The following is a 23,637-nucleotide window of genomic DNA, read 5'->3' as shown; positions in this document are numbered from 1 at the left end:
TCTCATGGGCATGTACTGAGAGGATGATGCTTGAAAAAGAACATAAGAGCCTACTGGATCAGGCCAATGACCCATTTAGTCTAGCATCCTCTTTTTGCAGTGGACAACCAGATGCCTATGGGAAAGCCAAATGCAGTCCCTGAGCACAACTGCCCTCTCCTCACTTGTGATTTCCAGCACCTGGCATTCAGAAACATACCGCATTCGACAGTGGAGGCTGAACAGTGCCTTCATGGTTAGCTGCCACCAAAAGCCTTATTTTTAATGGTTTCCTACCCCACGTTTTGGAGAATATACCCTTCCAAGGCAGATTCAAACAAATCAGTTTTTTTTTTTAAAAAAAAAATTACTATTCCTGTTACACAAAATAACAGGGAGGAAATTACAATGTTAAAGCAGCAATGGAGAATAGTTCTTTAAACACAACCACCATAAAATCATCCATGTGCAGACTGGATTTTTTAAATATAAAAAGTATTATGTGTGGTGCTAAAGGACAATGGAGAGGGGTGCATATGAATTTTCCTAGAAAGAGAGCTGCAGAGAAATGGGGGGCTACCAGAAAGAAGTCCCTGTCCGTGGCGCTTCTGGAATAGCTCAGTCAGTAAAGCATGAGACTCAGGGGCATGGGTTCAAGCCCCACGTTGGACAAAAGATTCCTGCATTTCAGGACCCTCATGGTCCCTTCCAACTCTACAATTCTATGATTCTCTAGAGACTCACCAACCTAACCACTTTCAGCAGTGGACCAGAGAGATACAGTGGTACTTCGGGGTTACAGACGCTTCAGGTTACAGACTCCGCTAACCCATAAATAGGACCTCGGGTTAAGAACTTTGCTTCAGGATGAGAACAGAAATTGGATGGCAGCGGCGCAGCGGCAGCGGGAGGCCCCATTAGCTAAAGTGGTCTTCAGGTTAAGAACAGTTTCAGGTTAAGAACGGACCTCCAAAACGAATTAAGTTCTTAACCTGACGTACCACTGTACCTGCATTGCAGGGAGTTGAACTAGATGACCCTCATGGTCCCTTCCAACTCTGGGATTCTATGGTACTCACCAAACTAACTGCTTTCAATGGTGGGCCAGAAAGATGGTCTCATATGCTGAGCTGTAAGAACCATCCAACACTTGGGGTCTATGGCCAGGTGCTAATAATCTGGGATTCAGATGCATGTTTGGAAAGGGAAACAATGGGATGACAGTGAATTATCAGACCCCGCCCTCCCCCCACCACACACAATCTTTTCAAAAGAAAAAGAAAAACACCAGCAGAGGCTTTCTCTGATGCTCTATCACACCAGGAAGCCTCCAGAGGAGCCACATTGTCTGTGCTTGTTATCACAATGTGGGGACGGTTATCCACATGAAGGAATTTGCCTCATTGCTCTTCCCAAACAGCTAAGCAATGAACCATCCATATTTCTCACCCCACATCTTCCTTGTGCTATAAAAACTTAGGGTGCAGACATATAGCAGACACACACTCCACAGAAAACCAATCCTTCACCCGTCAAAATTTAAGGAATACTTCCTGAGAGAAATTACACTTTATTTTAGCACACAGAACAATCCCAAAAAAGACATCTTGGCTCTCCTAGTGACTCTAAATATTTCTTCTGCAGAAGGAAATACCTTGAAGAAACCTTTCCCAATAGTTCTTTCATTCAAACCCTGTCTGAATGGCATATTTTGTGTATGAATAGGGTGGGCCTGTGACTTGGATTCAAGAACTAAAGTATTTATCATCTCAATACAATGGCCAGACTGCCCAGGTAATGCAATCATTATCAGGTATCTTGGCAGGCAGGAGAGAAGCCTAACTCTCAATTTTTTTTGTGGTCGACCGCCTCTTTCTGTGATGCATGTATGATGTTTTTAGGGTGGTTCTTGGCAAAGGGGTTGGGCAATGACTAAAGTCTTTAAAGGTTCCTGCACACTTTGTTCTTGTTCACTCACCTCCTTGCAAGGAAGGGGGGAACTCTGTTGTAACAGAAAAATAAAAATCTGCTTTGCTTTCACTGGATCCTGCCTCCATCCATTCTTCTCTGACCAATCATGGACTTGGGGGACTCAGAGTCCCTTGATGGGGAGTTGGGCTGTAAAAGCCAACCCCCATTTTTCCTACAACACTCGCACTGCATTGCTTGGCAAGCACAACTTGGATGGATTGACCCAATTTTGGGATATACATAATCTATCCAACAGCAGCTCCGATGCTTCCAGGTTGGCTGCAGGAAACACCCTTTGCAGAAACTTGCCAATATTCTCTCTGCTGCTGCCTTTGCCCATTAGCCATTGTCTCTTGGTGGCAAACTGCAGATGGAAGCACAGAGGGAACAGTAAGGCTGGTTAATATAATGAGCCAGAGGCAAGCTGCCCCTCCCCTGCCCTGTTTTGTCATGGAAAAGCTATCACAAGATAGCTAATTAATCAACAGCAATGGCAGTCTCCCAACTCAGTTTTCCATGCTGAACAGGGGCTATTGAAACTGCTGATTAAATCTCTCCCTTAAAGTGAAGTTGCATCCAAACAAACTCACATTCCAAAGCAACTACTCCCCCCTCCCTCCCCAGCTATTCTTCCTGGGCAGATCTTCATCTGTGGAGCATCCTCCTTTTCAGGCAAAGCTTTCCATGTCAATAGGCTCCCAGAATGGGGAGATTAGCTTTGGCTCCCCAGTCCCCAGGTAACTCTGGCCTTTGGGCTTAGTGGGTGAGCTTGCTTGTCCCACAGCCTTCCTTGGGTTTTCTTCTTTTCTTAAAGGGTGAGAGCAACTGGCACAATAGTTTTACCTGGGGTATAATATGGGGAAGAGGCCCTCCTCCCCTTTACACCCTCCTGAGATCAGGGAAGGGTTGTATTCAGACAGAGATAGCTCAGTTGGTTAGAGTGTGGTGCTGATAACCACCAAGGTTGCAGGTTTGATCCCCATATGGGACAGCTGCATATTCCTGCATTGCAGGGGGCTGGACTAGATGAATCTCAGAGTCCCTTCCAACTCTATAGTTCCATGATTCTATGAAAGAGGGAAAGTGCAAGTGCCTCCATCACATTATGGGTTACAAATTTTAGGTGTGCCTGTCTGTGAATCAGCATGAAACATTAATACTGAGTCTCAACTGCATGTGTAGGTTATTGCTATTGTTGTTTAGCTGCAGGGTTATACACACCCTGGGAACATGAGGTCATTTGTGCCTTTCTGTCACATGCACAGCTTCATCACCATTAAGAATGACATCTGGCATACTTTTCCAAGGGAATTCAAGGTGGCTAACAATCAGAAGCAACCGTTACAAAATATAAAGCAATTCACAATAAACCACAAATCAAAATATGAGCAGAAAACCCAAAACACAATAATAATTACAAAACTGCCATCTGAACGGAAAGATCCAAATACTGTACCCTAAGGAGGAAATATTCAACCAAAGGCCTTTTTAAACAAACACGTCTTCACCAGCCATCTAAAGGTGGAGTTCACTTGGCAAAGGCTTTCTACAGGGTGGGGAAAGGACAGAAAAGGCCCTAGCCAAGTAAGCCTCATAGTTGTGAGGGGTGCAGAGCTGGGGCAGGGTATCCCAAACTTGGGTCTCCAGCTTTATTTTGGACTACAATTCCCATCATCCTTCACCACTGGTCCTGCTAGCTATGGATGATGGGAGCTGTAGTCCAAAAACAGCTGGAGACCCAACTTTGGGAAACCCTGAGCTGGGGGATGATTGGTGCAGGTGGAAGAAGGCTGTCCTTCAGTGAAACAGGTCCCAAGTGACTGAGGGTTTTGAAGATTGACAGCAGCACCTTGAAATGAGTGCAGAAACAACTCAGCAGCCAATGCAGGTCACAGAAAACTGGTGCAATAGACTTAGTGCCTAACACCTGTCAACATCCCACCAGCAGCATTTTTCACTAGTTGCAGTCCCCAAATGCATTTTCAAGGGCAGCCCTATGGAAAGTGTATTGCAGGTCACTAGGGCATGAATGACTCTAGCAAGGTCTGACATTGTCAGGAGAGGTCACAGCGAACTGGCCAAAGCTTGGAAAAGGCACCCCTCACTACTAACACTACTGGCATGCCTAACAAGAGCGCCAGGCCAAGGAGTAACCCCCAAGCTATGAACCTGATCTTTCAGAGGCAGCAGAACCCCTTTCAAGAGTGTAAACACAAACCTATGGCAGATGGTTCTTCCAGCAACAGCATTTCAGATTTGTCTGGATTAAGTTTCAGCTTGCTCAGTCCCATCCAGTCCTTCCTAGCTACCAAGGAGCCATTCAACTTCTGACTGACTCCCTCAGATCAAATGAAAATGAGAGATAAGAGCTGAATGTCATCAAGGTGCATGCACTGAAGACCCTGCAGGTTCAGCCCTGACATTTTGTGCAATCCACGTGTAGGTTTTAACCTCCTTTCTAAGGAGAATTGCCTTCCATGGCGGAATTATAGAACATATGAAGTGATTTTTATCTGAGAGGAAGCCTGTTGGGGGAAAGGAGAGAAGGAAAATACCCCCCCCTTCTTCTAGACCCTCCAGCCTAAATGTGTGATATTGGCCTCCCTGAAGGGGCCAGAGGGCTTAGCCCTGGAATCTGCAGCCAGGGCTTAACTCTGGAACATGCATAAAAATCGTAATAATGCCTCTGAGTACCCAATGTTGTCATGTGCTTCTTTCACCATTGAGTAAATAAGAGCAGTCATCTGGGATTAAGGGGGAAAACACTTCCAGGTGAGACTAAATTGACTTGCAACCCCCAGCACTTTAAAACTTAAAAAAAAACCCAAAAAAACCTCTGCCCGGAGAGTTCTTTGTTCCTCGTAATCCTTTTGCTAGTAAAAATGTGCTGCTAAACATGGGCTATGGAGTCAGTGGCAAAACTGCATTGCATCTTGTGCTGTCCCCCATCAACTGCTTCTAACAGGTTTAAGCCCTTGCTGCTGTTGTTTTTTAAAGAGCAAAACGTTTCTGGGTCTTCTGGAAGTTAAGAGCTTTCTTGATGTGAGTCCTGAACTGCAGCAGCTGCCTGATGGACATGGATAGGAGGCAGAGGGGATTGTGTAATTAGGCAGAGAAATAACAGAGGCAGAGAAGCGTATAATGTGCTCATATTCATCTCCAGGGCTTGTGTTTGCTGCTGGAAGTTCCATCGCGTCCGGACAGCAAAGCTTGCAGGCCTTGTTCTGAGGCTGCCTTCTGCATTCCAGCATAGCCCTGTTGCTTGCTTGCATTGTCCACTAGCTCTGAGAGCAACGTGGATTTACAATGCAAATTACCCCATGGGTTATGCAAATCACGTTCTTCATAAAAGCCACATACATTGCCCTGGGGCAATCCGAGCCCATGCTTGGTTTTGCTCTGATCCCACAGGAAGTGCTGAGCTGCCAGTAGGGGTCTGACACACAGAAAGCAATTCAACACAAGCGGCGCTTTATTATTATTAACAAACATTATGGCAGCTCCGAGGGGCCTCCGCTGAGATTGGCACTCAAGTGGCAGGGCACTGCATGCTACAAAGAAAGCCAAACACAATCCCTACCTCAAGGATCACGCCAGCAAAGGACAGAAAGGGGGAAGGGGAAGGGCTGAGCATAAACTGCAGCTCAGGGAGGGGACACACATGGGTCAGCGGACACAGGAGGTTGGATATGGGACCCAGAAGCAAATGACAGTGGAAAAGGTGGAGAGAACACCAGCCTGCAGTGTTACTCCTCGGCTTAAGCAACCCGGGTGGAAAAACTCAAGCTATATAAACTGTTTGACACTGGCGCAGCACAATCTCTCACCAAGTGCATGTTCCAAAACAAAAAGTTTATACAGTGCTAAGTGCTATAATTACTTTGATATTCAGGAACTCTTTACTCGCACGCAGACATCGGGTGTGCACATGCTCTGCCATGCTCTCCAGAATAGAAGCACTATTTACGGAAATGTCCCAGACCCTGGGTGTTAGATAGGAGAGTGATCTGTGCAATCTCTCTGCTGGGTAGATGGTGCATGGTGGGTTGTCCCCCCCCCCCCCGGTGATCTTTAAAGTGCTGTGGCCTGACATGCCAAAAGCGCTGCAGTAAACAGCCCCTGCTTTGTTATTATTATCAGACATTATGACAGCACACAGGGCGCCATCTGGGCTTGATACGCTGCATGGGCCTCCAGTGAACTACTCTGAGGCTAAGCACAGAAAGGGCAGCAGCACACAAACAGTCAGTGACAGATGCAGGAATGGAGATATATATCTCTGCATATATATATACGCACATGCATGCCTTTTTGGGCCATAGTTTCAGCATTCCAGCATACTTTTATCCCTGCAGCACATTGCCCACTTGCAATTATTGTATCAGTTACAAAACCATTATGAACTACGTTTGTATGTTATCTTACATCACATATTATTGTCATTTCATGCATTTTATTACCGGTATATTTTATTGTCTTGGCATCATGGTCACTAGCTTCCACTGGGTGGAAAGGTAGGATACAACTTTAGCAAGCAAATATTCAAATGCATGGCTTCAACTGTACCTCCTGTTCCTGAACAATACCCAGCAGTATCCTGCAAGTGCTGCCCTTTTGGTACCTATCGCAATTCTAATCTCAGACTCAAGGATATATATTTCCAACCCTTGGCCTGCTCATGATCATATAGTTCTGCAGGATTGATGTGTATAATGCATGCTGAGTGCCATAAGCATATCAGTCCATGGATTGGGGTCATAGTTAAACTATGGAACTCACTCCCACAAGGAGGCAGTGATGGCCGCCAACTTAGATGGTTTTAAAAGAAAACTAGAACCTTGTATGCTGCCTTGAGCTCATTGGAGTAAAAGCTGGGACATAGATGCAGTCAACCAACCAACCAACCATAAACTCCAAATGCCATCAAGTAAAGCAGAACACAACCCTGCTCTTTGTCCCCTGAACATCTAGGACAGGGGTCAGCAAACTTTTTCAGCCATGGGCCAGTCCACTGTCCCTCAGACCTTGTGGGGGGCTGGACTATAGTTTGAAAAAATATATGAATGAATTCCTATGCCCCACAAATAACCCAGAGATACATTTTAAATAAAAGTACACATTCTACTCATATAAAAACATGCTGATTCCCGGACCATCCGTGGGCCGCATTTAGAAGGCGACTGGGCTGCGTCCGACCCTCGGGCCTTAGTTTGGGGACCCCGATCTAGGAGAAAGGCTGGAACACAGGAAGTTGCTCTCAACTAGATCAGCCTGCCTGTACAGCTAAGCCAGTATCATCTCCTCCACTCTGACGGGCAGGGTCTTAGGCTGAAGTCTTTCCTCCCACCACCTGATACCAGGTGCTGAACCTGGGACCCTTTACATGCAAAACATGAGCTCTGCCAGTGAGCTGTTTATCACTTGCAAGGAAATCTCCCTGCCCCAGTTTTGTTATATAGGAGCATTCAGAGTGTAATTCTCCCACTTGCACTCCGAAGTGGTACAGTCTACTGCTACATGACCATGCAATGTGTAGACCAGGGGATGTCTCCTCCTTTATCTTTCCTTGCTTCCCTTTTCCAGTGGTGGACTTTGGGGTCTCAAATTTCAGTAGTGCCGTGTGACACTAAAATTCAGCACCCATCCCGCCTCGCGCCTTCCATTCTTCATCATAGTTGTGGTGCTCCCAAGGCTCTGCGCCCAGTGCAAGCAAACCAGTCACACTCCCCTAAATCCGCCTCTGCCTTTTCACTTTCTCTGCTCTGCTCTTGGGTGTTCTGTTTTGTCCTCTATTGGGCAGGGCAGAGAACCCTATTTGCCTTATTCTCGGTGTAGAACCCATCTGATTCAGCAGCACTAAGGAGTTCATGGAATAAATCCTTTTTTCCCAGCTTCTCCCAGGACAGCTATCCCTGGATGGAGGGTGGATGGGCTATGGACAGTCCATGCTGATGGGATGAACTCTGCACATGCCCAGGGGCCCTCTCTCCACATATTTTAGGGCTAAGGCCTAGCTTTGAAATTACATTGTGTGTTCGCTGAACCGCAGATCACCTTTAGCTCTGCTCTAACACATGAGCATTTCACTCCACAGCCAATACAGTTTTCTCCAGCCTGGGAAAGAAGCTGCTACTAGCAGAATAGCAAGAAGGGTGATGGGGGGGGGAGCACACTGCTCACATTATCTCTCTCCCTTTGCCTTTGCTCTGACTCAAGGTCTTGCACATCAGGTCTACCTATCCTTCCTGTCCTTTATGGAGTGCCCTGTGGTGGAGGCAGCTTGTTTGCAAATTGCTGTTGTAAGTAGCTGGGTGTTATCACTGCCAGCAACACCATAAAGTGGCTGTGACCCTCATTAGAGGGTCTTTAAAGACTGCCATAAAAAAACTAGGCAAATGTGGGAGCCTGGGGTTAAACAGCTCTAATCCCCCCACAGTAAACACATTGAGGCTGATTTCCTGTCATTGCAGTTACAGCTCAGAGCTCTCTGCTTGGGCTAATTGGACGCAGCGACCCCCTGGACACCACCCAGTACCATCAGGCTCCTGTCTCTAGTCCCGCCACCCTGACCAGATTTCCCTTCCATCCTGCAGCATCTCAACTGCTGTCATGTAAAGCAGGGAGAAGAGCTTGCTACATTCTAGCACACATGCAAGGTGGTAAGAAATTTCTGTTGGGGGGTTGCTGGGGTTCACATAAGCCAATCCCACGAATATTTCCTCAGGGGGGAAAACCCTCTGGTTTTGTTCAAGCTAGCACAGTCTTGGAAGACCATCAAAGTGATTGCTTTCTACAGGTCCCTTTGCAGATGCTCAAGACTGGAGATCTCCACACCATCCGTCTCCTCTCAGTCTCCTCTTTTCCACTATACCTTATCAGCTGCTCAAGTTCAGGTCTTTGACATCAGCAGCACCTCAGTCTGCAAGCAAACTGCACTCAGGCTGTTCTCTGTCCCTTCAGTGGTGGTGGTGGGGGCAGTGGCAGAGGAGTGTCTGCCCTGAACCAAGAGCCCCTTAAGATGCCTAAGTATTTCTGCCTCCATAGAATCAGAATTTCTACAGCTGACCAGTTTCCATCCGTACCAGGTAACAACACAACAGTCTGTGTCGAATTTGTGTCAGTCCAGGAAGTACAGTCAGGATATGAAAGACCAGCTGGATAGAATAAGAGGAACATGGAAGAACTGCACAGGAACAGCTCCCAGGATGTTCAGCAGAGGATCTGGATGTGCACATTACACCTGATTCTAGCCACTTTGTGCACACCATGCATAGTCTTAAACACATTTACCACTGTCCCCTGTAAACTAAAAAGTCCCACATGTCCTCATAGGTGAGATAGTTCCTCCAGTTTGGATATGCTAGAGCGTCTCAACCAGTCAGTCAATTTATTGTGCATAGCCAAAGGCCTTTACAATGTACTGCAGAGGGCAAGACAAGGTTTTCCTCTGAAATTGCATGACATACCCTATAAAAAAATTACAGCATAAAAAGTTTAAATTAGAGAGCATTAGCGTATTCGGAAAGGAGCTTCTTAGCTGCCAGAGCAAATTTGGCTACCAGGTGTGTAATCTGTAGATCTTTATCAGCTAGGATAAAGGATATTCCTCCTGGGGGGAATCGGCTTGAGAGGCAGTCAAGAACAGGTGATAATTTTTCCCCCTCTGGGCATTGAATATAAGGGGCAAAGCAGTAGGTAATGTAGGACATCCTCAACCTTTTTGCATCCATAAACGCACCTGCGTTCCACATGGGGAATTCCCAGGTATCTCCCCTCTAAATACGATGAGGGCATCTGTTGGAGCCTTAGTTCAACCAACACCCTACGCAGCTGTGGGAAAGTCTGTGTCTCAAGGTAATGGTGCCTTAAGTGGTTGATCATGATTTGGGGGTACCAAATAGAATAATGGGAAGCCATAATGGATGCTCTATCTTGATTGGTTGGCATCCTGGTCAAAGATCCAATTTCTTAGGTCATGGGGACTGAGGGAAGGGCATCTCAGAAAGGATCCTTTCCAGGAGATGTGGTTGTTTAAACTGAGAGTGGGCCAAAGCCCTGCCATTATTTTTTTACTGTTTCCTTAGCCTTCCTCGACCTCGGCCCTCCAGATGTTTTTGGCCTACAACTCCCATGATCCCTAGCTAGCAGGATCAGTGGTCAGGGATGATGGGAATTGTAGTCTCAAAACATCTGGAGGGCCAAGGTTGAGAAAGCCTGCCTTAGCCACTGTTTTGAAAAGGCTGGGGGGTGGGGTGGGGACATAATTTAGCTAAAATTGGCAGGAGTCAGAGGTGAGGCTTTCAGATTTCATGAAAGATGCCTTTGCACAATCTCTGTCTCCTTTAGTGACCTGATGTCCACACTCATCTTATGACGGCATGCATGGTGTGGGTTGCCAAATTAAAGGAAAGCAGCAGCCTTGTTTTTCTCCCTGAGAATCCTGTGCATTTTGAATATCTGAAGTCATCGGTTCATGGACTTCTTGGGAATCAAAAAGGGGTCTTTCTAGCAGTGTAGCTAGCCGCTTGGTCGCGGTGCATGCCACGTAGCCTCCAAGGAATCCACCTGCCGCTTCCCCCTTAGCTGTAGGGCGGCTGAGGTGGAGGCAGTGGGCTGATGCAAGCCTCACACTGCCATATTGGGCAGTGCAGAGCCTGCAGGCACCCAAACCACTGCATCAATCCCAGGAGAGATGTGTGGCTCGGGTGCACTGCAGGACCCATGATGAGTGCCACCCCCTAGTGTGCCCAACCTCCCCCCTGCACCCCCTAGCTATGCATCTGGGTCTTTCAGCCTCCTAGCAGAGGATGGTTGCCACAGGAGAAAAGTGCTGCGTTAATGCACCCTTAGAGACATCCAGCTCCCTCATTCTTTCCTCCCTTGGTATATTCTTTATCATTACAGTATACTCATTCTTTGCGGCAAAGTCTCAAGTAATCAAAATGTTCAAAATCTGAACAGAGTACTGCAGCTGTGGTCTAACCAGTGCTGAGCAGAACGGAACAATCTTATAGGAGGATTATATCCGTGGGGCCAGACGCAATAATAATAATAACAAAAACAGCCTCAGAGTCGAGAGCACAAGGAATTATAGCAAGGATCTAATGGGATCAAGCTAGCATTCAAGATGTTTTAGTCCTGGTTAATGCCTGTGATGTTTGTACAAAGGGGAAATGGGCACATCTTTTTTGCACATCTGGATATTTCAACTTGAGCTAGTCTCTCTGTGTGTAATGTTCACAGTGAATAATCACCACACCAGTTGTAATTGCATTTGTATCCCACTTTTCCTCCAAGTAGCATAAAAGTTTCTCCTCCACTCCGTTTCTGTATGTTGTAGGTTTCACAGCAGCGCCATTCCTACTTGTGGGGCTGCATTCCCAGATTAGCTTTGTCCGTTATGCTGTGGGGTGCCTCAGGCTGCTATTTTGACCCCAATGCTATTTAACATATATAAGAAGCTGTTGGGAACAGCCATTAGGAGATCTGGGGTCACCAGCATGCCAGTGACACTCAGCTCTATTTCTCTGAGTCAGTAGAGGTTGTGCATGACATGAGCTGTTTTCTGGGTATAGCGGTGAGATGGATGTGGTGAAGGGAAGCTGAATCCTGGTAAGGCTAAGTGCTTGTGGCTGGGTGGTTCATAGATCTGGAATTTGGGACTGTTCCGGGTGCAGTTACGCTCCCTCTGAAAGTGGGTGTCTGAGGGTGCTTCTGGAACTATCACTGTCACTAGAGGAACAAATAACCTCGGTGACTGCAAGGGTCTGCTACTAGCTTCAGTTGGTGTCAAAAGTCTGCTCTTACCTGGACAGGAATAGCCTAGCTGCTGTGGTTTGTGCACTGGGAACTTCCCATGTGGGTTACTGTCACATGCTGTACATGGGATTGCCCTTAAGACTGGTTCTGAAACTGCAGCTAGTGCAAAATGCAGCAGCAAGGGCCCTGTGTGTTGTACCTGGCTGTACTTGCGTGTTACACTGCGATGGCTGCCTGTCAGTTGCGTGTCGAGACCCCAAAGCCGCCCTCCCGGGAATGAAATAAAAACACCAGGACACAGAATATAAGGTTAATGTGATTGGGTAAAAATTTGGCCACAACTTTATTGGTTACAGCATGTGAGCGGTATTGGCTTAGGCATTGAGTGGACCTGACTATATCTGACTCCTGCCCGCAGAGCAGGAAGTCCAGTAAGGGTAAACCACTGATAAGGGGAGCCCCGTCGATTCAGACCAACTCGAGTTCCCCTTGGGTTCCAATGGGGTCGTGGCATGGCCCTAGCCCCGCCCTGGGCTTCGGACAAGATCCCACACCCCCGGATTCCTTTAACGGACTACCCTTAAGCTTGGAGGAGCAGGCGATGGCCAGGCCTCCCCTCCCCCAACATTAGGTCACTCAATGCCTAACCGCCACCTTACAAAGTTGTGACGATTACTAAGTGGTAGGCGAAAACCAAATGGCCCAGCCAATCTGCCAAGTGGAAAAATTCCTACCAGGCCCCCGACAAGGGCAGGCGACCAACCGAAGTCCAAAGCAAGGCCATAGGGTGAAACCTGCCTACAGGGAAGGGAGGGAGGGTGGGAGATCCGAGGAAGCGAGCCGAAAGGAGGTCTCTCGGCTCGCGCCTCTCCTTTTGAAAGGGAGCCCCCGGCCACGCCCCCAGCCGGCTGATTGGCCGGTTGCCTGCTGACGCGGCCGGGGACTCCTCCGAGAAGCGAGGGACAAAGTCCCCCGCCCACAGGAAGTGTGGAGAGCGGCTCTGCGGTCCACCGCAACTCCTCCCCACGAGGAGGTGGAGCGGATCTCCTGAGCCAATATTCAGAGGAGGCCCTGTTAGCCGTACTGCATTTTACAATATGTTGCTTGGCGACGACACAGAAACAGGCCTTCCTGTAGTGGTGCCCACTCTTTGGAACACTCTACCCACCCCCACTTTACAGGAGGCACCCACAGTAGGGTGCTTCCGAACACCGTTAAAACACATTTGTTTACTCAGGTTTTCCCAGACTAGGTTATTGGCCCATTTTAGATATTGGCTTGTATCCAACGCCAGTCCTACTCAGAGGAGACGTGCTGAAGTTATCAGACATGAGAAATTTAGTGTCATTAATTTCAGCAGGTCTACTTTGATCAGACGAGCGTAGAAGACAATTCATTGTGCACCTCCCTGATGCTGTTTATTGTTTGCTGTTGATTTTATGTGTATTTTGATACTTGTTTGATTTTATATGCTTTTAACAGCGCGGGTGGTGCTGTGGGGCTGGCTAAGGGAAACCTGCAAGTGGGACATGAGCACAAGAGCCTTCTCCCTACTTGCTGTTTCCAGCAACTGGTATTCAGAGACATGCAGCCTTTGACAGTGGAGGCAGAACATAGCTATCCTGGCTAGTAGCCATTGACAAACTTATGCTCCATGGATTTGTCTAATTCTCTTTTAAAGCCATCCACGTTGGTGGTCGTCACTATGTCTTGTGGCAGCAAATCCCAAAGCTTAATGCACCCAAGAGGAGGCCACCACTTTTGTTGGGATACTACAAGAAGAGTTGGAGAAGTGAGCACCACGCAGACATACGGACCCACCTCTAAGTTCTTCCCTGTCAAGTGCTGTCCACTTTTCAAAGCTTGACTTTGGCAAGCATTTTTCATGGTCCAAATTCATCTTAACAATCCAATAGGTCCTTCATAGGACCTGATTTCTAAAACCTGGTCAGCTCAGTGAAGTCCTGGGAAACTGGGCCCTTCTAGGTGTTCACAAAGGCCATGCAAAGCTTAGCTGGCTTGCAGGAGGCCTCCCTCCTGACTGTTTAACAGGCCATGGGCAAGTAAGGCTGGGTGTTTGCTGAGGGGCAGTGGGAGTGGAGTGTCTTAAGGTGGATGGAATTTGTTTGATTCAGACAGCTCTGTGTAAACAACCAGGGAAGGGGACAGTGGGTGGGGTGGGGGGTTAGGGAAAGCACACTCCTTTAACATCTCTCTCCCTGATCTGTATTTATTTACACCCCATTGGGATGAACATGAGGGGACAGAGTGTGTGAGGGAATGCAGGGACTAGTGGATAATCCCGGGGTTCAGCTGGCTTTCCTTCTACAGCAAAAAATAAATAAATCAATGGACCTCCCAAATATCTATTTGGGGCGGGGAAGATAGATAAGATAAAAGGCTTATAGTGAGTCAGACCATTGGTCCACCAACTCTGTACTGTCTTATCTCTCTGAGGTTTCAGGCAGGAATCCTTCGCAACCTTACCAAGGTTGGACCTGGGGCCTTTTGCACACAAGGCATCAACTCTGCCACTGAATCAGTCATTCCCAGCAAAGTTGAGCTGGTTTAGGAAGCTAGCAGGCCACTCCCAAGTGGGAACAGAAGCCTTCCTAGGTATCTGGGATGAGCCACATACATTTTAGATGTAACCAAGTTGGAGGGATTTTTTTTAAAAAAGCAGCCTCAAGAGACGACAATTGAAAATGGAGGAGTACAGAGGAAAACTACTTATAAAATCATAGAACTAAAGAGCTGGAAGGGACTCTGGTGGTCATATAGTCCAACCCCTGCAATGCAGGAATCTCAACTAAAGCATATGTGACTGGTGGCCGTTCAAATTCTGCTTAAAGGATGCTGGGTGAAGCAGGCATTTGACTTGATCCAGCAGGGCTTTTTTTCTTACATTCTGAAGGGTGTTAGTTGTCTGGGGTGGGGAATGGCTGCATCTCAGTGGCAGATTAAACCTGGGACCTTCTGCATGCACAGCAGGTCCCAGGTTTAATCCCTGACATCTCCAGGTAGGGCTGGGAATGCCCCGGGTCTGAAACCCTAGAGAGCCACTGCCAGTCAGTGTGGACATTGCTGAGCTAGATGGACCACTCACTTTGTGAGAGGCGGCTTTCTATATTCCTAAAACTGTTTCCAGTAACTCATGGTGGGTGGGGTGGGGAAAAGAGATCCAGAGACTGCGTTCGGAGCAGAATCATGTTTCTCACAGCAGCCAACCAGAAGCCCACGAGAAGCCTGCAAGCAGGACCTGAGCACCACAGCACTCGTCCCACTTGTGATCCCAGCAGCTGGTATTCAGAGGCAACCTGCCACCAACAGTGGAGGTGGAACAAAGACATTGTGGCCAGTTGCTATTGATAGCTTTTATTCTCCATGAATTTGTCTAATCCTCTTTTTAAGTCAAGTTGGTGGCTACCACTACTTCTTATGGGAGCAAAATTACATGCAGCTGTTAAACAGCCTTCCCTTTCATCCCTGCTCTCAAAATTGGAAGTTCCTGAAGCTGCTCTTCAGTTAATACTGTATATAATTTGCCCCTCTTGCTCTCCCCTTTGCATTATGGACTGGTGTGAGTCCCTTCATCAGCCCATTCTATGCAATGCATCAAATTGGTCAATCATGGCTCCCCCAAAAGTATAAAGCAGGACAGTATGCACTAAGAAGAGTTAGTGAGCCAGATCCCCACATCATGGGTGTGTTTTAAAACCCAGATTTTCCTTTTTTTAAAAGGATAAAGAAGTGGCTTCTCTTAACACTCCTTTCCTCCACTGTTCCAAATGTGGGTATCAGTTACAGTACTGTATTATTAAATCTTCCTGATTTAATGTGAGGGAGGTGTTGCTCTTTAGTTCAGCACTTACTGCAATAAACATGTTTTCTTTTCTTTTTAAAATTCAGCTTAACAGAGCGAGGCTCCTGCTCCGACTTTTTTCCAGCACTTGCTTGATGGGACAGTAGCACTCAGTCCCGAAGAGACTCTGCTACTGTTTTCCTGTTGGCAAAGATTGGGAAACAGTCAGAAAGTGGTAAGAAGCAGGTTCCCCTCTGTTCGTCCAAGGTTTCCCATCTGCTGATCCTTGTTGAACATAAGTGTTTAACGAGCACTTTGTTCCTGTTGCCAAGCAGCAGATTGGAAGACGATGTTATTTTCATGGTGCAATACTGGAAGACGATGTGACATCATGGTGCAATACTGGCATTGCAAACTCTCGTGATATTAGCGCACGTCTAGAGTAATTTTATGTTTCTGTCTTTTCTGGTTAGACAAGCTGAACACAAATCAAAGGAGCAGAAGCTCAAAGCTCAAAGCATCAGCACCCTAGCCATTAATTCCCAGTTCTGAATGTGAAAGGTTTTCAACCAGTTTCCCTAAAAGGTTGGGATTGTTCATGCCATGTACATTTTCTGGGGCTGGAAATCTTTTCTGTCCCACAAATGCTGCTGGGCTGCAAAGAGAACTGGGTGCAGTCCAGCTGCAGGACTACAAACACCATCCTCTGTTGCTTCTCCCCTGCTCCTTTTTAAAATAAAAAATAAAATCATTGCTTCACTTTATTTTGGGCCATGCAGAGAGCAGCAGATGTGGCCATCATCGCCCTAAGCCAGCACTCTGACCTCAGCAGAGCAAAGGGCAGGCAGCTGCTGTGACAAGTGGATGGGATGGGGGCAGGGGGGATAGTGGGAGGCACTTCAAAGCCCTAAGTTGTTGGCGATCTTCAGAGGCAAATAGGGCCAAGAGGAGGACAGGCTGCTCAGGGAGGGTCTGGCTCTGCATCGTCTTCTGGGGATTGTGCTCTCAAGCTGCGGCATAAGGGGAAAGGGTTTAGAAAGAGCCTGGTCTGTACTCTGCCCTTATCCCTGCCAGCCAGCATCCATTCAGAGCAACCCAGATCCCTTTGCAACACAACAGCAGCAGCCTTCGTGTACCCAAGAGCATGGGTAGGCAAACTAAGGCCCGGGGGCCGCATCCTTCCCAATCGCCTTCTAAATCCGGCTTGCGGACAGTCCGGGAATCAGCATCTTTTTACATGCGTAGAATGTGTCCTTTTATTTAAAATGCACCTCTGGGTTATTTGTGGGGCATAGGAATTCGTTCATTTATTTTTCCCCCAAAATATAGTCCGGCCCCCCACAAGGTCTGAGGGACAGTGGACCGGGCCCTGGCTGAAAAAGTTTGCTGACCCCTGCTCAAGAGCTTCCCAAGGCACCTCTGTCCACCAGGGATCCCTGAGAGAGGTCCCTCCTTTCCACAGAAATCATATGGCAAAAGGCAGCCCATACATCAAGCCATGTGAACAGAGAATGAAACGCCACAGAATAAGAAGGGGGGAGAGACAAAGTCAGTCCTGACCAGGTCAAACCACAGTTCCTTTGGAACTGAAACTACACTAGGCTACACCCCTCTGCAAGAGATAATCCAAGGATCTTTGTTAAACATTAATCAAGACCTGCACATCTAAGCACAACCCCATTCATTGAATCTAATGGGTGCACTGGCAGCTCTCAAGTCTCTTTGCTCTGGAGCAGGCTTTTAGAAAACAGTAGGCCTGCTCTGGAAGGGTTGGTTTGATGATCACAGCTGGACTGAGGCTCTGCATTTAAAAGGATGTCATGGGGAAGGAGGGGACACTGTTTATCAGACCAGGAAAGAAAATAATAGGTTTAAACAGCAGGAATGTAGATTTAGCAAGTGCAGAAAACTAAGGCAGGCAGAAAAAGCTACCTAAATGGAGGTTGTGGGATGTCTTTTCTCAGGTCTCAAGAAATGCTGGATTCGCACTGATATTGGCATTTTACTTAAGAAACAGAGCCAAGCGAGATGACCACTGTAATTGGGCTTGACATCATTAAAAACATCACATGGAGGCTTTCAACTACACCATCCTGAGGCATCAGTTTTCAGAATTAAAATAAAATAGATGCAGCCCGTGTCCTGGTCTCTTGAATGAATGTGTGGCTCTGGATCAAATGACTTACTGGGATAGCTCCCAACTTTTCACAATTGATCCTAAAGTCACCTTTTAGTTGAAAGTCACCTTTCACCAATGCTTTCATTGTGTGATGGAAAGCTAATTTTTACATGCACATATGTACATTATAGTCAGAAGAGCTGGTGCATTCAAGTTACAGAAGCAGGAAAAAATGCTTGAAGACTACAATCCTTTGTGAACACTTAAGTGGGAGCAAGTAAGGCCTGCTTTGGAGTAAATGTTCACTGGATCAAGTGGTGCATGCCACTTGTGAAAATGACTTCAGGGTACTAGCTGGCAAATTTGGCTCTCTGGTTCCAAGAACAGTGTTACTCGTACCTTGAATATGCTGGAGACTTCCACCTGATTCCTACAAAATGCAATCCTGGTTGACACCAGCGGAAGGAAATTTAAACCAGCGGCAAATCTAGCACTTTGCCAGCTATCTGAGCAATGGCAATTTGGCTAGGCATTTCAGCTTATTGAATCCCTTATGGGCAAAGCTGCTTTGCACCAGGTGTGATTACAGCCCAACTGGCATGAGCTGAAGGTGACAAGTCTTTCTTTTAGGTAAGCAATGACCCCCTATTCATTACAGAGAGAACACTCCCTGGCACCAGAGGGTGGTTTAGCCTGCCTGAGGATGTAGCCACGCACTTCTGGATTACAGCAGCTGCTGGGTATGAATGTTATCTGTGCCCCTGGAGACAGCATTGCATCCTGTGATTTGCAAACTGCACAGTTCTCTTGAGGGGCATCCACAGCCAAGCCGTTATGTTCAAACAGATAATTGGGGCCTTTACACGAAGGCTCCCAGTGCAACCACCAACTCAGGAGAGGAAATTAAGGGAGCACAGCTATTTGCTGGTGAAAGCCAAAACACAAGCCAGCATCTTTTCCATTGCAATTGCCGGCTCAGTCACCCTGTGGCTGGCTCCGTCTCTGCCTAGAGGAGGATCAGAGAGTCTTCCTTCTCCTTCGGGAAGCTGCCAGCAGCCCTTGTCTCTCTCCCATCCTGGATCCAAGTGGCTCTCAGCAGGCGAGCCCCTCCTCCTTCCCCCTATCCAATTATAACCAGCTTTCTAATCATTTGTTTGGAGCTGAAGCCAGGCGCCTGTGGCTGAGCTCAGGGGTGGGAGAGAAAGGGGGGCATGCGAGGAGGGGACTGGGAGGGGGTGCTTTCCCCCATCTCTTTCTTTTTCCTGGATTGCTGCTGCTGTTGCCCGCAGAGTGGCTGAGTTTTCTCTTGCCTGTTCCTGCATGGCCTATGCCTGCCCTTGGATGGGTACTGCCACTCTGGCTGGGGAGAAGCAAAGGGTCTGCTCTTTGGGAGTGGGAGACGAAGGCTGCTTGTGGCTCTGGAGTCTTTCCTTGGACCAGCCAGCTCTGGCTACTGCTCACTACCCTTAGGACCTCACCCCAGTGGGACATGTGGGCTCCCAGCCCAGCTGCTTCCACCCTTACTAATTTTTCACTCTGTGATGGAGAGCCTGCTCTAAGCATTGCTGCTGGCCTCTCACCCTGGCTTTACAGCCAGCTAATGGACCATAGTCAGAAGCAGTGGGTGATTTTAGACTCCTTTAAATGAAAAAAAAATTGCCTCCAATTTAATAAACAACCATGCTGGTGGGGGATGGGGTAAAGTAGGAGCGGAAGTCCATATTCCCCAAACTGTTTGTCTATCTTGTTATTCCCCTTCCTGAGCTGCATAGCCCATCATGGAGGATATACGGTAGTCGCTGTAAAAAACAGACTTAAAAAGAATGTCATGACTTTGCTGAATGTAGGGTTGCCAGCTTTTTTATTGGCCTCTGCTCCTGTACCATTAACAGCAGCTTGCCCTGCAAACATTAACAGGAGGTCATGCTTAGCTCTTCACATTTCTGCCGATCAAACTGCTGCCAGAGTACAGGAACTGTCTAGGCAAATTATGCATCTGATCAGTTGGCAACCTTAATTGCAAGAAATCTTTTGGGGATGGGAACCAGTCTTCTATATATTGTTAGTCTTAATTGTTACAGGAATTTCCCCGAGCCACCCAGGTTCCACAGACACGACACTGACACACACACTTGAGTGAAAATATTTCTTTCTCTATGGTGTTTCTGTTATAAATTCCTATAAATCCAACTGTATGTCAGATCTGGACCGTTCCACTTTTGTTCTTCACCATATTAGGAGGGCTATTGAAGGGGGAGGCCTGGTGTGCTCACAAGGCAGCCATAATCCCCTAAGCATACCAGCCCTGCCAGGTGATGTGCCAACCCAAAGCTGCCAGATAATGGGTCATTTTCCTCACAAAGGACCCACCACTTGAAAATGGATTTTACCATTTTACAAAGGACAGTCATTAGCCAAGAACAGTCATTAGCCCTACCCAGGAACTCTGGAACCCTCTTTTGTCTTGCAGAAATGTGTGCCTGGGAGGGGTTAAAGGAGGGATGACACAGGTGTCAGGACACTCAGGTTACCTCCTCTGGCCCTCCCAGTTTGTGATGTAGTTCTGATGTATCCATGATGTAGTTTGGGGGTGTAACTTGGGGAATTAGTAACTAATAAAAGTTGGGGTCTCTTCCTGTTCGGGGCCTTCCGTCTTGCTTCATCTTGTGGCGGGTGGGAGCCCTGTTGCGACAGTCTTCAATAAAGACCAAGCCTACTGGCTGCTGATTTGCTCTGGCATTCCTGGCTGGTGTCCTTGTGTTTTTTGTCCAAGAGAGCCCTTAGATTTCTCCGTTAACATAATGGATCCACAAAGAAGTAAAGCAAACTTTCCAGGTGGGGGAAGACTCTTCAAAAGGGTGTGAGACACCATTGGCTTTAGTATGTGTGAATAAAGACTTGCTGTGCCTAATAATGTGGGTGGGTGGAACAAGCTCTTAGGGGAAAACATGAGCCACAATGTGAGTGATACTGCTGTGAGCTACTGTATGAATGCCATGGGAAGGAGTGTGCAGATCCCCTTCCCTGCAGTTCCTGAACTGCCACTTGACTTGCCAACCCCTGGCATATAGGGTTGCCAATTCTTTTGACTGGTCCCTGATCTTGTGACATTAACGGCTGCTTGATCTGCAGACATTAGCAGATTATCATCTTCAGCTTTGTCTGCTAGTTTTTGGCAACCCCGCCAGCATACTCCCTTTTGGTATAGTGCCAACAGAGTCCCTCTTAATGCCATTTCCTCAGCTCTGCAATGGGTTCTCCCTCAGCTTAGGCATCCCATCTGTCGACAGCACACTGCGTTGCCGAGAACCTCTGCCTCCAGGCCACCCAGCGAGGGTCTAGCAAAGCAAAGGGCCTAACAGCTCTTTCTAGATGCTGCAGGCTCAGGGCTTGGATGTGGTCTCTTCCTCTCTCCTCCCCTGCAAGAGGGGCCAGGGCTGGGGCACTGCTCCTGATTTATAGTACATAACTGCAGTCAAACAAAAAGCCCTTCATGGCAGCGCGGCAAGCTTGCTGCCTCCCTGGTTTCAGCACATACCAGCATCACCACATCCCTCTGACCACAACCCCCTTCCCGTGCACACACACCCCCACCGCGTCCCACAGTTCAGCACAACAGGGAATTGTGCACTGAGACCCTCCATCTACTCTCCGCTCTCCCCAGATACAAACAGCTAACTCCACCTCGCAAACAAAATACTCACTGCCGCTACACAAGCTCCATATCCCACCCAAACATCAGCCTTCAAATACCAAACACTCTCCTCTGACTATCCAAACACTTTCCAGGTTGTCAGACCTGCTACTTCCCAAGATGCAGCCAATCCTGCACTATAGCCTCACATTTCCTCCTTGAAATACAAACACAAATCTCATATCCCGATCTATCATTCCCTCTCTCCCCCGCCCACCTAAATAACGTTATGGTCCAGCACAAATTCTATGCACCTCTGTCCTCAAACATCTCATAAGTACCTCTGCTCACACACATATTCTTTTCAGTGAGAACTCTCTCACTGCCAGAAAAAACAAACAAACATAAACAAATAAATGTTTTCAGATCTGAAAATACAGAGCCAGGGGGATCATAACTTTATTAGGACTAAGACTGCAGTTCTATTCCCACCTGCCCTGGTAACTCAATGGAACTTTATTCTGAGTAGACAAGTACAGAGTTGCCGTAAATATTGTTGACAATACAAGTAAACTTTAAAAGAACACAGAATCCTTTGTTTAGCAGGATTTCAAGGAAAAGGAAAAGCTACAAATGAATTTTCATGTGAAAGGGTTGCGCTTGGCTTTGCAGTCCAAGGTGAGATCTCTTTTGGATTCCATAGACCTTAAGTGTCCTGAAATCCAGTATGTGATCATGTGATCAATGTTTTATTTCCAAAATGAAAGTTGCTAGGATTGAAACCTACCTTGAAACCACTCCTTTGACTTTGCATGGAGAGCAAAGTACTCTGCACAGGCTCAAAGACACTCCTCATAACTACTTCACAGGCTCAGAAACAGGCCCACAAACTGCCTTAGTTACCCTGTTGTTTTACTGGGAAAAGTACAGGGCAAGTGTGACCATGTACTCTTTGACAATAGCTTGTGATACCATCAGGCATGCTATTTTTCTGCATAGGTTGTTGGGACTGGAGACACAGTCCTACCTGCAAGCCAAATTCCATAACGTGATGCTAGGTGGTTGCTGTTTGGCTCTATAGCATCCCACAGGGTTCTATCTTGTCTCCCATGTTTTACAGCACCTACATGACAATGCTGAATGAGATCATCTGGAAATTTGGAATCAGGTAGCATGGAGTACTTGGCTGATACCTATTTCTCCTTTACATCTGATTTAAGTGAGGCAGTGGAAGCGCTAAATCTGCATCAGGCATCAGTAATGGGACTGGATGTGGCCTAATAAACTGGCAGAGAAAGCATTATGGGTCATTGTCTCAGAGATGCATTCTAGACAGTGTTTGACGTATGAGGGGTAGTTATAAATCCAGCTGTGTCACTGGAAGCTCATGTGGCTTTCATGGGATGGAATGCCATCAAGGTGTAATAATACATAGTTCTCCGTCCTCTTTATTTATATTTGCAACAACCCTGTGAGGTTAGGTTGAGATCCTGCGACTGGCCTAAGGTCACCCAGTGAACTTCATGACTAGTTGGGGATTTGAACCTTGTCTCCCAGGCCCTAGTGTGAAACAAGGGGTGCCAACCTGAATAAAATACTGTATGGGGGTGGGGGGAAGCTAGCCCCGCCCCACATAAGTGTTCACCTGCCACGCTGCATGCACACTATTTGAATGGCAATGCTCATCAACTGGGGGGCAGCCCCCCAAATATTTTATTGGGGGGCAAAGGGACCTCGACCCCTAGGAGTTGGCTCCTATGTGTGACTCTCTTAATTACTACTTGTACTCCTTTTAAGCCTCTTGAAGACGGTATGTTTCTTTCTTTCTCTCTCTCTCTCTCCCCCCCCCCAAATGCTGCTGTTGTACCTGCTGTTTTCACTTCCGACGTTTCTTTCTCGGCTTTATTGATTTCATTTGCGATTGCTGCCTGTGGGCCGCCGCTCTGGAAATGCTTGCATTGACTGGAGGCCGACGGGGAGGAAATAAATCTGCAAAATAAATACCTCAGTCAACGAACCATGCCGGCGCGCCTGCCTGCCTGCTCGCTCGCTCGCACATCCCGCCCACGCCTCCTCCTTCCCCCTCCAGCCGCCCGGTCCCCGCGAAGGACGAGCCCTTGGTTCCCCTCCGTCCCCTCCTCGAAGGCCTCGGCCGGCGGCCGCGCGGGATTCCCTGCGCTAGGGCCGCGCAGGCGGGAGGCGGCCTGGCAGCGTCTGGCCGAGGCCTAGCTGTGGATGCTGAAACGCTTGTGTCACACTAACCGCGAGAGACACGGCGTCTCCGGCACCGGAGGAATCGCAGCCTGGCGCCTTGTCGTGCGGGATGGGGGTCGCTCGGAGGGGACTGGCTTCGCCTGCCACACATATGTGGAA

The 23,637-nt window shown here is 47.6% G+C and overlaps 1 protein-coding gene across 1 annotated transcript in view; it reads right to left on the bottom strand.

Annotated features, from left to right (window-relative positions):
* FGFR4 (fibroblast growth factor receptor 4) overlaps nucleotides 1-23,637 on the bottom strand; it is a 47,732-nt gene extending 24,095 nt beyond the window's left edge. The window contains exons 1-2 of the mRNA XM_033140437.1: nucleotides 23,527-23,637; nucleotides 23,132-23,253 (exon numbers count right to left, since the gene is read on the bottom strand). The gene's annotated coding sequence lies outside the window, so the exon portion shown is untranslated. The remainder of the gene's footprint in view (nucleotides 1-23,131; nucleotides 23,254-23,526) is intronic.

Source organism: Lacerta agilis, chromosome 2, assembly GCF_009819535.1.
Source record: "Lacerta agilis isolate rLacAgi1 chromosome 2, rLacAgi1.pri, whole genome shotgun sequence".
Taxonomy (NCBI): Eukaryota; Metazoa; Chordata; class Lepidosauria; order Squamata; family Lacertidae; genus Lacerta; species Lacerta agilis.
This window is presented reverse-complemented; position numbering and strand designations above follow the sequence as displayed.